The sequence below is a fragment of the Trematomus bernacchii genome, unplaced genomic scaffold (assembly GCF_902827165.1).
Source record: "Trematomus bernacchii unplaced genomic scaffold, fTreBer1.1, whole genome shotgun sequence".
In the NCBI taxonomy this organism is placed as follows: Eukaryota; Metazoa; Chordata; class Actinopteri; order Perciformes; family Nototheniidae; genus Trematomus; species Trematomus bernacchii.
The window spans coordinates 342,618-356,095 of record NW_022987593.1 but is presented as its reverse complement, the minus strand read 5'-3'; the positions used below and the strand labels follow the sequence as shown (position 1 = coordinate 356,095).

At 41.5% G+C, this 13,478-nt stretch overlaps 1 protein-coding gene across 1 annotated transcript in view; it reads left to right on the top strand.

Moving 5' to 3' along the window:
- Positions 1-13,478, top strand: part of adgrl3.1 (adhesion G protein-coupled receptor L3.1) — a 113,363-nt gene that overhangs the window by 7,339 nt on the left and 92,546 nt on the right. Inside the window, exon 2 of the mRNA XM_034130465.1 lies at positions 2,773-2,854. The gene's annotated coding sequence lies outside the window, so the exon portion shown is untranslated. The remainder of the gene's footprint in view (positions 1-2,772; positions 2,855-13,478) is intronic.

The window sequence follows — 13,478 nt, the reverse complement described above, 5'->3', positions numbered from 1 at the left end:
CCTTCCTCCTCCAGTCTCTCTCTTTTTCTCTCCATCTCTTTTAAAGATTTATGTGGGGCACACAGACAAGAGTCTTTAATTTTACGCCTGGGTAGACCATCTACACTATTGCTCCATATTCCTCATGCTTATATCGAATCTGTCGAAACCCAGGGGGAGGATTGTGGTTTAAACATTAACATTTACTGTAGGGGACTCCACCCTTTAAAAAGGAAGGCCTCACATCGCTTCATTTCCAAGTGCCATAAATCTCCACCAACAGGCATCAACACAATCTCTGCTCTCTTATGGCGCAATCTGTTGTTTAAAGCATGATTATAAATGGTTATACATGATTAACCATCATAAAAGCATACTGTGGAGTCATCCTAATTACATACAGCAGGCTCATGAGAAATGGGGGTGACATGGGACATCAATACAACCACTGCCTCTCATAATAGAAAACAACATTGTTCACAATGTGAGAAAATGGTCAGCGTCCATCATGTGAAATACATAAAAAAACATTTTTAAGACAACAATCTCTCCCGTCTCCTCATCACGTACATCTATTGTTCAGTCAGGCTAAGCCACTCGCTGTCCAAAGCCTCTCAGTCAGCGCCCCTCCCTAGCTATTACAGTAGTGGAAGCTGTTAGCGTTCACCATTTTCCCATCTAAACCTCTCTGTCTCTTGTCCTCGTCTTTGCTCCGCTGCTGGTTGCTCTCAGAGGAGCGGCCTCACCTTCATTCGATCAAAGTCTCTCTTCTATCTCCTCTTTTAATGCTGCTAATCTTTTACCCAGCTCACACAATGGTATTCTGTCAAAAAATGTACTGAAGGAAATAAATTAGGCCGTTCTGTTGATCCTACAAATAGGCATGAAACTATTATGAAAATGCCATGCACAATCATCCTGACGAAAATAATTGAGATTTAAGACATTATCAAAAATAATAATTGTTATACCTAAAACAATTAATATGAAAAGCCCTATACATTCACTGTTCAAAGTATGGTATGGCATCCCAAACTTAATATCCTAAAAGGATTGTACATTTTGGAATTATCCTATTGCTATTCCTGCTAAAACACACAGTTTGAGCTTTTGATAGCTATTGACCTGGGCCATCTGACAGCCGACAAGATCACAAAGTAGGATTTAATGTAGAATTCCCCTTCAGTGATGGAACAAAGCAATGGTGCTCCACTGATGTATGCATGGACTTTTGCAATGGCTGCATCTTTAATCTTTTTCCCCTTTCCACTTTACGAAAATCAGCTCTAATGAAAAATCTCATTCACCGTCGAGTTCAGCGACTATTACATACTTGTTCCTTCACCACCTCGCCTGTGCACCTGTGTCTCTTCCACCCCTCTAACTCCATTCCTCATTCATTGATCCCTCCATTGTTGACCAGCTTCGTGTGAATAATATGTTGCGTGTTCTAAAAGAAGCGAGGGAGACTTGAATGAAGGTGTTGAATAGGTGGGGGAGCTTAACGCCTAACTTATTTCTCATGATTGCTCTGTTGCCTCTGGCAATTCTCCTGCATGTATACACATATAGCATTGGGATACACCCTTATTCAGATGCACATAAACACATGCATGTACACAAACACAGTACAGTGATTCCATCTTTTGTTGCAGTCTCTGCCCACCCAACCATTCAGACATTGCCCATGGCCTCCTGTACTGGCTAATAGAACCAATTACTGCACAGCCCTGCCTGAGAGCTCCACAGAGGTCCAGGCTCTGACACTCTGTATGGATATGTGTGCATGTGTGTTTGTGTGTGTGTGTATAAGTGTGTGTGTGTGTGTGTGTGTGTGTGTGTGTGTGTGTGTGTGTGTGCGTGTGTGTGTGCCAGTCAAAATATTGCAAAGCACGCTGACAAAGCTTTTGGAAGAGACAAATTCAAGGCCAAGCAGATAAATACAGTTTCTTCCCGTTAACAACAAAACAATATTTTGCATGCCAAGAGGGACACACCTTCCAATGTCAGTGAAAATACACACTCTCACATTGAGATTGACCCTGGTGACACAAAGCTGAAAGCTTGACACTATAAAGAATAAGGATTGGGAGGATGGGGAGGGTTCAGATAGAGCTGGAGAGAGACAGAGCGAGGGGAAGGAGTCAAAGAGAGTGGCTCCTAAACAGAAGGGAAAATATGTGGAAAAAAGTAGTGATAAAAAAAAAGAGGGATATAAAAAAAGGACATAAAGCACTAATAGAAATATATATATAAGAGACAGAGTCTAACTGTGAATAACTGCCTCTGCATTCTAGTAACAGAGCTAACAATTTCCTCTCCGAAAAGTGTCTGGCATTTGGCAGTGAAATGCCACCCGTATAAACCAGTTATCATAGCAAGAGAGAGCTTTTTAGCTGTAAACTGCCAGCGAGCACAGAGATGGACCATTATAGACTTTGATACCCTGACACTTAAGAGGTCATTACGAAGCAGAGCACACACACACACACACACACACACACATTCACATGCGTGTGTACATGCAGCACACAGACACACAAACACTAAACAAGCAATCACAAACAGAATTGGCTTCTGAACTGCCTGGTTCTTGTATTTGAGTGGGTTATGGCTATTCACAAAATGTGGCGGCAGCCATTATTCACATTGCACCCCACATTCACTACATATTACGGCTATCGGTCTCTATTGTGAAAAATGACAGGGACTTCAGTTCACTGAGCTTCAATAACCCCCCCCTTCTCCCCTCTCTCCTTTGCCTTTCTGTCTCCTCTCACTTTGCCTCTGCAGGACTAAGACGTCCAGCTGCCATTGAGATGTGATTCTCTGGGGCTTCATTTCACTTTGACAAAGCAAAGTACACTATAAAAAGGTAAGAATATGTGTGCTTGTATGTGTGTGCGCAAGTTCGAATACAAAGCACCTCAACCCATGATTACTTTAGACATATTTAACCAGGGATGTTGACTCTGAATGCATTCATATTTACAGCAGGCATGATTTGGCCCGGGGGATAGGCACAGAAATATATATACACACCTGGTGTTCAGTTTTTAGCCGACTCTACAGATGCGTTATGCTTTTTTAGATCCAAAACATGACCCTGCGTTCTCCCAGGAGATCTCCGGGTTCCATCTGTGCCAGGGAGTGCTCTAATTGGCCCGATAAATGTGTCCTCTCAAACTGCTAATCCAATCAGATATGACCCACCGAGCTTCAAAAACAATACATAACAGCATGCAATATGCAGCACTGGCAAGAACAGAATCGAATAAAGAGGGATCAAATAGAATAGAACAGTATAAAGACAGTGCATGCTATCATTCCCGAATAGAATAACAACTGAGCACAACATTGGAACATTCTCTAATTAATTGCAATAAACCTGCTGTTCCTTGAACACGTCGACAGGAGTTAAACTAAAACACCAGGCCTTCATCTGCCCATGAAGCCACTCACTACAACTTATTTACAGTGTATTTACAGTACAAGCTGAGCTGGGCCTGTAAAATGTCGAATTTACGAGCTCCATTTTAATTAGAAATACTGTCTCCTAGAGTTGGGCTGATGAATTGCACATTCAATTTATTGACGAGAGAGGAGGGTGCAGTTCTTGGATATTGACAGCTAGTCAGAGTGTCCCGGTTGACATCAGTTTTTCAATGAGAGGAGAAATATGTTGCAACTTTGCTGTATAACAACCCTGAGGCAATGTTTTCATCTGGGATCCTCTTCTTAATTGATTGAAGTGGCTGAGAGTAATGTGAATGAGAGGGCTCTCTCTCCTCCCTCTGTGTGGTTTGGCAGTTTGCTATGTAGTTAATTACAGCTTTATCTATTTAATGGCTGGACATATCACTTAAGTATTTTTGTTCCAATTTAATAATCTATGTGTGGGACAAGCAATTTCAAATCATCAATTAAAAAAAGTAACTAGTTTTGTGATTGAAAGGTATTACAACAGAGCTAATAAAGGTGTTAATTAGAAAAGTTTTTTTTAATTTAATTTTGAAACATGTATCTATTTTTCATTAGTTTAAGCGCATTTAATGATATACCCTGTGTGAACGTGGTGAGTCTGTTTGTCCATTTGTAAATGCACTTCCTGTCGAGTGTGTGTCACCCCACATGCTTTCCTTCCTGTACTCTCATATGACTTGGAATGCTTGCTTTGAAATCTAATTCCGGGATATCAGGGCTGCATTTTCGTCTTTATTTCACTGTAACAATGAGTGAAAGAAAGAACAACAGGAAAAGGGATATATCATTCTTCATATGGGGGATGTGTGGAACAGGTGTTTCCCGCTCCGCATGCACAAGCACACAACCTTAATTTACCACAATACTAATGAGGACGTAGAATGAAATACAATCATTATCAGTTACACTAAACAACGATTACATAGTAAGTCACATGGCACTAGGTTACATAGATACTGTTAGCTGATACATGCTCAACTGGATTGAATGCATTAATACAACATATAACGAAACGTAATGCAACTAAAAAAAAAGTTTGACATGATAAAAAAAAAGATATATATTTGAAAGGGACATTTTAGGCTTGATATTATTTAAATACCCGGTTAAAATAATAAAAATTCAAGCTGACTCACACGTGCACTCTTCTTTGCCCCCCTGCTGCCACCCCCTATGAATACAGGCTCATTGTCTTATAATGTGACCTTTGCCTTGAGAGGAGAGGCCTTTGTTCTAAGACAATAGAGTCCATATTGTAAACCATGCCAGTCAATGCCGTCCACACAGCTGCCAGAGAATGGGTGCATATTGTTCAGGGTCTAAGTTGAAGCCTTTGAGGTAGGCACTTGTGTTGTGCATGTTTGTGTGTGTATGTATGTGCGCATGTGTGTACGTGAGTATTTTTTTCTTCTAATGTTTGTGTCTGTAAGATGCAAGCCTGTTTTCCAGAATCAGCAGATGGGCCTTTGCAATTAGAGTCAGCCTTCTTCCCCTGTGTGCACACACACAGACACACACATGCACGCACAAACACACCCAGGGCTGGGCATGAGGCAGATGTCTCTGAAACACTAGACCTGCAAGATACTGTAATGGAGGCGGAAATTGAAAAATGACAATTGAGTTGCTATGGTAACCACTAACCATCACTCAACAAGTTAAACTACCTGTTTACCCATTTATCTATGAGGGCTGGATGATCAATCAACACTGCTGTAAATTAACTTAACAGAATAACATAATGAAGATATAAACATACTGTTTTGTTGAAGTTATTTATTATGAACAAGCTGTAATTACAAATGAACTACTTTAAAATAGTTTTTTTGTTTTGCACACAGTCTACCCTATAAAAACTCAATATTGTACACATTATAATAAGGATAATTCAACATGCGATTTTGCATACATATGCCATATTTATACAGATATACATTTAAATAGGTGAATATTACTGAAACTGTATTTGTGTGTATGCATTATTGCTTAAAAGGAAATATGTATATATTTGTTCTCTTTAATTTAACTTGGAACATTTCTGTTCATTTTGCACTAAAGTTCTTTAAAAAACAAACTTTATTGGTCAAGTATTAAAATAGGCTTATTACCAGAAAACATTTTGTAACGTGATATATATCTTTACCAAAATCTATCGCAGTAGAAGACTGGCCATATTGCCCAGCCCTAGAAAAAATGAATCAAATACATTTTCTGTTAAATAGAACATTAATTAGGAACTGTTTTGATGATTTGATATACGTTTCAAAGTCTTGGTCCATCTATCTCTCTGCCCCTAAGTCTTTATGTCTTTAAGTGGTACACATCACAACTCATAAAACAATAGTAGAACAAAAGCTGACCGTCTCAGGACACCATCTCCACATTTAGCCTCAGCAGTCATGTATTGAGCTGCAGTAACGTAACGTCCACACGGTTCCGTTGCGTGCTTCAACGGAGACGCTTCCCATTCACTTTGAATGGGGTGACGTCACGCTTTGCCGAACTGCATTGTGGTTCCGTTGTGTCGCTTAGCCTCCGTTGCTCGCTTCGAAAGTTGAGAAAAATTCTACTTTTCAAGCGTCAACGGAAGCGCCAGCCAATCAAATCATATGCCAGTACAAGCGCTAGCCAATCAAACCGCGTGATTGTGTGTCCGGGGCGGGAGATTAATGTGATTGGTTGTTGGTCGCGCGCCAGACACGCCCACCGGCAAGCTTCAACGCGACGGAACCGTGTGGACGATATGTAAGAGATAGGCTCAGAGGAAATAGGCTTGTGACTAAAAGGTCACAGTTTAAAATATGAGTAGTTTACTAGCTGTGAAAGTTCTGGCAGTCTAAGGCCCCGGCCACACGAGGATGATAACGGTCGTATCCGCTACAGTTCACTATCAGATAGACGGTTCGGCCACACAAGGCCGACATGGAAACGCAGAAAACGATAAGGATAATGATAACGATAACGGGTCCCAAGGTGGGTAGATCTGCAAACGAAACGCTCTGGGGGGGCAAACGGCTCCGTGTTTACGATCATTTCCTGATAACGGTGAAGCAATAGCCCTGCTCAGAGATCAGCTGCTGGGCTGTCAGAAGAGGGGGAGGGAAAGAGAGGCTCCGTTTTTTATTATTATATAGAGTCGTTATCAATGTGTTTTAAAACTCAATAAATAACAAAGAAGACCTTTGACTGGCACTTTTCTAATTTTGTCCGGAAGATTTTAACTTTAACGGACATGTTGACCGGCGAAAAAAAATCTAACTGAAACTCTGCCGCACGGTCCCCTCGTCCCTTGGAAGAGGCGGAGAGGTGGGTGTTTTTCATCTGCTGGTGGACTACCGGAGAGATTTACAGCAGGAGTAAACGCTTGCCTCGGGGAGGGAGAAAAAGAGCCAGAGCGCCCACAGCGGAGAATAAACAGAAGGGCAACCATGGCAACCATGCGCGGGAAGTCTTCTTCGCTGCTTTTGTGGCAGGAGTAGCGCCACTTACAGGCCTGGCATATGTACTACAGCGTCTCCAGCGCTTTGGAGCGGTCTCGTGTGAACGGACACGTTTCTGGTGCCTGTTGCGTGTGGACGGAATACTTTTTTGATAACGATTGCGGTCCGTTTGCGTTATCGTCCTTGTGTGGCTCCAGCCTAAATCCCTCAACAACTACTATGAGAGCTGCGACCTCTGGGCAGCTAACCTTTAACTGTTCCAATGGAGCAGCTCGGTGCCCAATAGTGAAAGACTGTGTGGCAGTGAGGCGCCACTCCCAGGTGTGACTGTGTTAATGTGTGAATATAGGGTCCCACCTTACTTCCTCTATGCTACTCCCGTTTAGACATTCATGCCAACATGAATGGGTTCCGTCTTAGACTCATGGTTTGATAGCTTACCAATGTGTGACATTTGTTATCACTACTCCTTCGATTGTGAACAATTTAATTATCAATTCGATGTTCTGCCTTGGTGACATTTAAAGGGGACCTATCATGCAAAATGCACTTTTTTATGTCTTTTATACATAAATATTAGGGCTGTCAAGTTAACGCGTTAATAACGCGTTAACGCAAAAAAAAATTAACGCCACTAATTATTTTAACGCGATTAACGCATGTGTATTTTTTGTCCTCGGCCGCCGTAGTTTCAGAGCGCATCGAGTTTAAAATACCATCGACAAGCTGATGCTGACAGCCCCGCTGATGCTGACAGCCCCGCTCCTACCGCCCGCTTGTGGCAGACCACACTTCCACGCTCACTGGCAGGCCCGGACTGGCCATCGGGAGGACCGGGAGGGAGTGTGTATGTGTGGCGCGACTCGCGCGAGCGAGGCACACCTTACGTGTTGTTGTTAGCATCTGGTGCTAGCTAGCTGCGCTAACGGATATAAGGAGCTGTTTCAATGACATTTCGCCGACAACTGCGCCGAGCACTTGACTTTATGCAGGTAGCCAGACAGTGTGACATTGTACGAAAAGTCAGCACACGCAACATGATTGCAGCATCCAGGCAGCTCCCGTTGGAGCATATATGCCTTGAGCTGCACATAGCTCCAACACACACACACACACACACACACACACACACACACACACACACACACACACACACACACACACACACACACACACACACACACACACACACACACACACACACACACACACACACACACACACACACACACACACACACACACACACTATTATTGTATGAGAGAGGTTCCAGGTTGATTTGAGGCGAATATTTGTAATGTTCAGAGGTTGTTGTGTTTAATATTCATGAGAATATTTGTCATTGTTCAAATGATAATAAACAAACATATAAAGCATATTTGTCCACTCATATGTTGATAAGAGTATTAAAAACTTGAAAGATATCCCTCTAAGGTACATTTAGAACAGATAAAAAATGTGCGATTAATTTGCGATTAATCGCGATTAACTATGGACAATCATGCGATTAATCGCGATTAAATATTTTAATCGACTGACAGCCCTAATAAATATGTGTCCCCGGTGTGTCAGGGAACTCACGCAGCGTCAGAAAATAAAACCCTCTCTCTTTTCCTCCGTACCCAAATCTCTAAAAACGGGGGTACAACGGAGCTGATCCAGATTTGCGTCCGATATGACGTAATATCGGAAATGTGGACCCACGGCACTATCAGAAAGTTGCTATCAGAAACAATGCCAGACTGTTTTGGACGTAATATGGTCGGTGTTCACATTAGCATCGCTAACACTCAGAGCTAACCTGTACTGGAGAGCATGTGTGTGAAGAAGCTGGATATAAAAAGGATAACCGGCAAGAGAGAAAGCCTTTGAGCTCCATACTGTTTCAGAAATAATCCTTGATAATCCATGATATGGCGTTTCATCACGGCAGTATTTAGTTTAGACAGTAGCTGCCGGGTCCCGCATGAGCTCAGCCCCCTCCTATTTTTTTGTATCAATTCTTTTTTTTTTAAAGATTTATACCCAAATCAGCACTTTTGACACAGGAAGTGAAATAGAGGGATATGAGGCATGGCTGTTTGCAGAGTTGGGTGTAACGCGTTACTGTAATAATATTACTTTTGTCGGTAACGGAGTAGTGTAACGCGTTACTTTTATAATTCAGTAATCAGACTACAGTTGCTAACATTGCCCTGACACGCGTTACTTCGTTACTTTTATAAAATCAGTCATAATCACACTGACAGACAAGAGGGGTTTCCGCCGCAGGTTTATATGTACGTAATCTGCACGACTTGCGCATCCACATCTCCACGTGCAGTGCTGCATAAACATGGCTGAGTCAGCGATAACTTTCGAGGGGTGGAGGTATGCTCATTATTTTGAGTTTGTCTGAAGAATAGACAGGAATGTGACGGTGAGGTGCAAACTGTGTCCAGGCCAGAAGCTGTTATCCACTGCTGTAAACACCACGTCAAACCTCAACAAACACCTGCAAAGAACACATGCTAAGGTGAAGCTAATAGCTAAGGACCGGACCCCCGAACCCAGAGTGAGGATGTTGTGAGTCGCCGCCGCCGACTCCGAAGCAGCAAAAATTTGAATTTGGAGGACCGGTAACCAAAGCAGAGATGGACAGGCTTGTAGCATCCTTCATAGTAGAGGAAATGTTGCCCATTTGCACAGTGGAATCACCATCGCATCGTTCAGAGATATACTGCGCAAAATACAGATAGCAGGAGACAGAGGACAGCCATAGTCAGAGCTATCTGGATCAGTCTTATGCGACAATGGAAACTGAACTAAAGAGAACATTTGAAACTTTAGCAGTCTGCGTGATCTGCCTGTAGGGAGGGGCGGGCCGGCCCTGCGAGTAAAGTAACGAGTAAAGTAACGAGTAAAGTAACGAGTAAAGTAACGAGTCTACGACTTTATGTAGAGAGTAACGAAGTAGTGTAATATATTACTTTTTTTTAAAGTAATATGTAATATGTAATATATTACTTTTTTAATTTTGAGCAAAACACTTCATAGACATGTTTTTTATATATTTTTATATATCTGAGACCTCTGCTATTGCCTAAAAATAGCATGATACTGTAGGTGCACTTTAAGTTACCGTTGATCCCAGATTTACTGTTTATTGTTAAAACATGTTATACGTTACCAAGTCGGCTGGCTGGTGGCAGCACATCCTGTTGACTGCGCTCAAGATACCAGCGTGTCCCTTATGCCCTCTTTTTCCCTCCTTGGATTGAACTGGGCACCAGGGGAGAACACACCCACACACAAACCTAATCAAACACACATACACAGTGACGTTAATGCATAAACAAAGACTCACACTAAACACAGATACGTTACCACCTGAGTTCAGTGGTCCAACCCCCCACACACCCTCCACAACACACATATGCAAAGACACACACTCTACAACAGGGAATAGCCTACAGAGATGCTCTTTGTCAACAACTTGGAAGAGAGCAGCTATTTAGGGCCTCTGTATTCCTTGAAGGATAAGCCATCTTATTTGTGTGAGAGGCTGTGTGAAACAAAACAAGTTTCGGCAGTTACTATCACTTCCCTACTGTGTCTTCTCATATTTGTGCTGTTCTGCTTATGAACCGGTGCTAATTGTGCAAAGTAGAGTACAGTACATTGTGCATGTAGATTTCCAACGGGCTTGGTGTGATGATGAGCAGATGCACTCACAGATGTTTTCCCTCCATGTGCCTGTTTACCAGTTCAATTATCCCTATCGCATATACTGTAGAGATTTGTTGTTGTATTGAGGCGCTTCGGCATAGATTCCATAAAAACAACATTAGTTAGTGAAGTTCTACAAGCCTTTGTTCAGTCCATTTTTGCTGGCACTGGAAAGATAGATATAAATATGTATTTGGTGGATACGGGACAAATAAATAAGTAAAATGTCAAATCTTTATTACACTTTCTTTCATCCTATTGCTTTATGCATCATGTAGTTTCAGTGAAGATGTCTGGGATTGTTAAAAGAAAAATTATCTGGTTTGTTTGTAATAAAGATAACGGTTATTACACCGAAAGATATGAAAAATGACACAAGTGAGTGTGAGTGGGAAAGGTCCAGACAACCTCAGCATAAGTCAACTCTTAAAAATCACAAGACATTATTTAAAAAATGTATGTTTCATCAGGTTACACAATACTTGTATCCTTATTATTCTGTTCACATTTCTTTATTGTCACTATAAAAACAATAATGTAAAAGGTCACCTATAATGCTATTTTTAGGCAATAGCATATAGGTCTCAGATAAAAATATATAAAAAACATGTCTATGAATTGTTTTGCTCAAAATAACAAACAGATCACCCATTCTAGCCATGACTCATATCCCTCTATTTCACTTCCTGTTTCAAAAGTGCTGATTTTGGGTATAAAGCTTTAAAAAAAAAAAAAAATTGATAAGAAAAAAAAGGAGGGGGCTGAGCTCATGCGGGACCCGGCAGCTACTGTCTAAACTAAATACTGCCGTGATGAAACGCCATATCATGGATTATCAAGGATTATTTCTGAAACAGTATGGAGCTCAAAGGCTTTCTCTCTTGCCGGTTATACCACAAGGTGAGTATATATTTCCTGCTTCTTCACACACATGCTCTAGCGTGTTAGCGATGCTAATGTAAACACCGACCATATTACGTCCAAAACAGTCGGGCATTGTTTCTGACAGCAACGTTTCTGATAGTGCCGTGGGTCCACATTTCTGATATTACGCCATATCGGCCGCAAATCTGGATCAGCTCCGTTGTACCCCCGTTTTTAGAGATTTGGGTACGGAGGAAAAGAGAGAGGGTTTTATTTTCTGACGCTGCGTGAGTTCTGACACACAGGGGACACATATTTATGTATAAAAGACATAAAAAAGTGCATTTTGCATGATAGGTCCCCTTTAATGGTAAATTATGCCATACCGTTACAAACCTAGTTGCCTTGGTAACTTTTATGGGAAGCTGTTGAGAGGTGATATACAGGTGAAGATTGTGGGACGACCGGACCGTGTCCATTGGAGCTACAGCGACATCGTGTTTTATGGCGAGGGATGCTTTTCCATGGCAACAGCCTATGGTGAGATCTCAGATTTGGCGTAAAGCTGTTGAGGCATGGACCGGTGATATACAAGCGAAGTTTGGGGGACGATCGGACCGTGTTCATTGGAGTTACAGCGACATCCTATATTATGGTGAGGGATGTGTTTCCATGGAAACGGCATATGATGACACCCCATAATTGACGTAGAGCTGTTGAGGGCAGGACCATTAACCATTATCTGAAGTCTGCTGCTGTTTTATGGCGAGGGATGCGTTGCCATAGTAACACCACATTACGTAACATCAGATTTGATGTAGAGCTGTGTTAACCATTATCTGAAATCTGCTGCTCTGAGCATGTCAGTTGGAGTTATGACATCATCGTGTTCCATGACACAGGTGTTTATATTTGAGCTAACGACGTGTCCAGAGATCAAAGGTTTCCATGGTGATGTGCAGTAATCAGTGAGAGGAGAGCATTTTCATTGTTCTGAATGACAGATAAACCTCTTACATGTGAACGTTTTGTTGAAGAACCGTAACAATGAAACGGTGAAATCTCAAAGCGTGAAGCATGTCAAGGAACTTGAGCATCTGAAGTGTACTTTTTGTGTACTTTCGGGTTAATAATGTGGCCTTTTTGGCAGATTAACTAAAGGTGTGCGGCTGCTGTGGTGAGGAAAGATGAGGCTGAACTTACAATGGGGTTTAATGGAGACATGTTGAAAGTTTTTGTCACTTCATGCCATCAAGAGGCAATTTTTCAAGCTACGAGATGTTTTCTTACATTTGTCATGAAAAATTATGTCTCAGGAATGTAGGGTTTGGGAATTATGGCAGGTTTAAAAGAAAATATGAAGGCAAAATTAAATCTGTCCTCCACTCTAGCTGTGACATCACGCACTCTAAATCTGAAGAAGGCCTCTTTACCAAGGTCTGAACAATGTTTAATATCTCTAAAAGTACGAATCAGATTTAAAAGTTGTGTTACACGAATAATGTCAGAAAGATGTGTAACATTTTAAAGTTGGAATGAGGTTTTTTTGAAGGAACAGTTAGCAGTGGAAGTGGCATGAAGATTTTTCAAGTCTGAAGAGTTTCTCCATTGACTTCCATGTTAAAAATGTGATGAATTATGGGATGTATCTCTGGAATTATGAAAGTTATGAATGAGAAAAGTAATAGCCATCGATTCCCGACCGAGCTGAACGTTTTGATGTTTGAACGGAGTTTCTGCGATGTGGAATGGGGAAGCAGAAGAGGCGCAAAATAACCCGGCGGAATAATAAAGAATTTCGTGCGTCGAAGAACAGATAGTGGGAATGCTGTATCAGCATTCCCACTATCTGTGGCATGGCAGTGTAGAAAAGATGTATGTATACACTTTTGAGCACTCTTTTAGGTATTATTGCAATAGCATTATAAAATGAAACAACAACATGTAATATGTATGAAGTATGGAAACACTGCATGAACATCAGCCTCAGATAGACCATTCAAA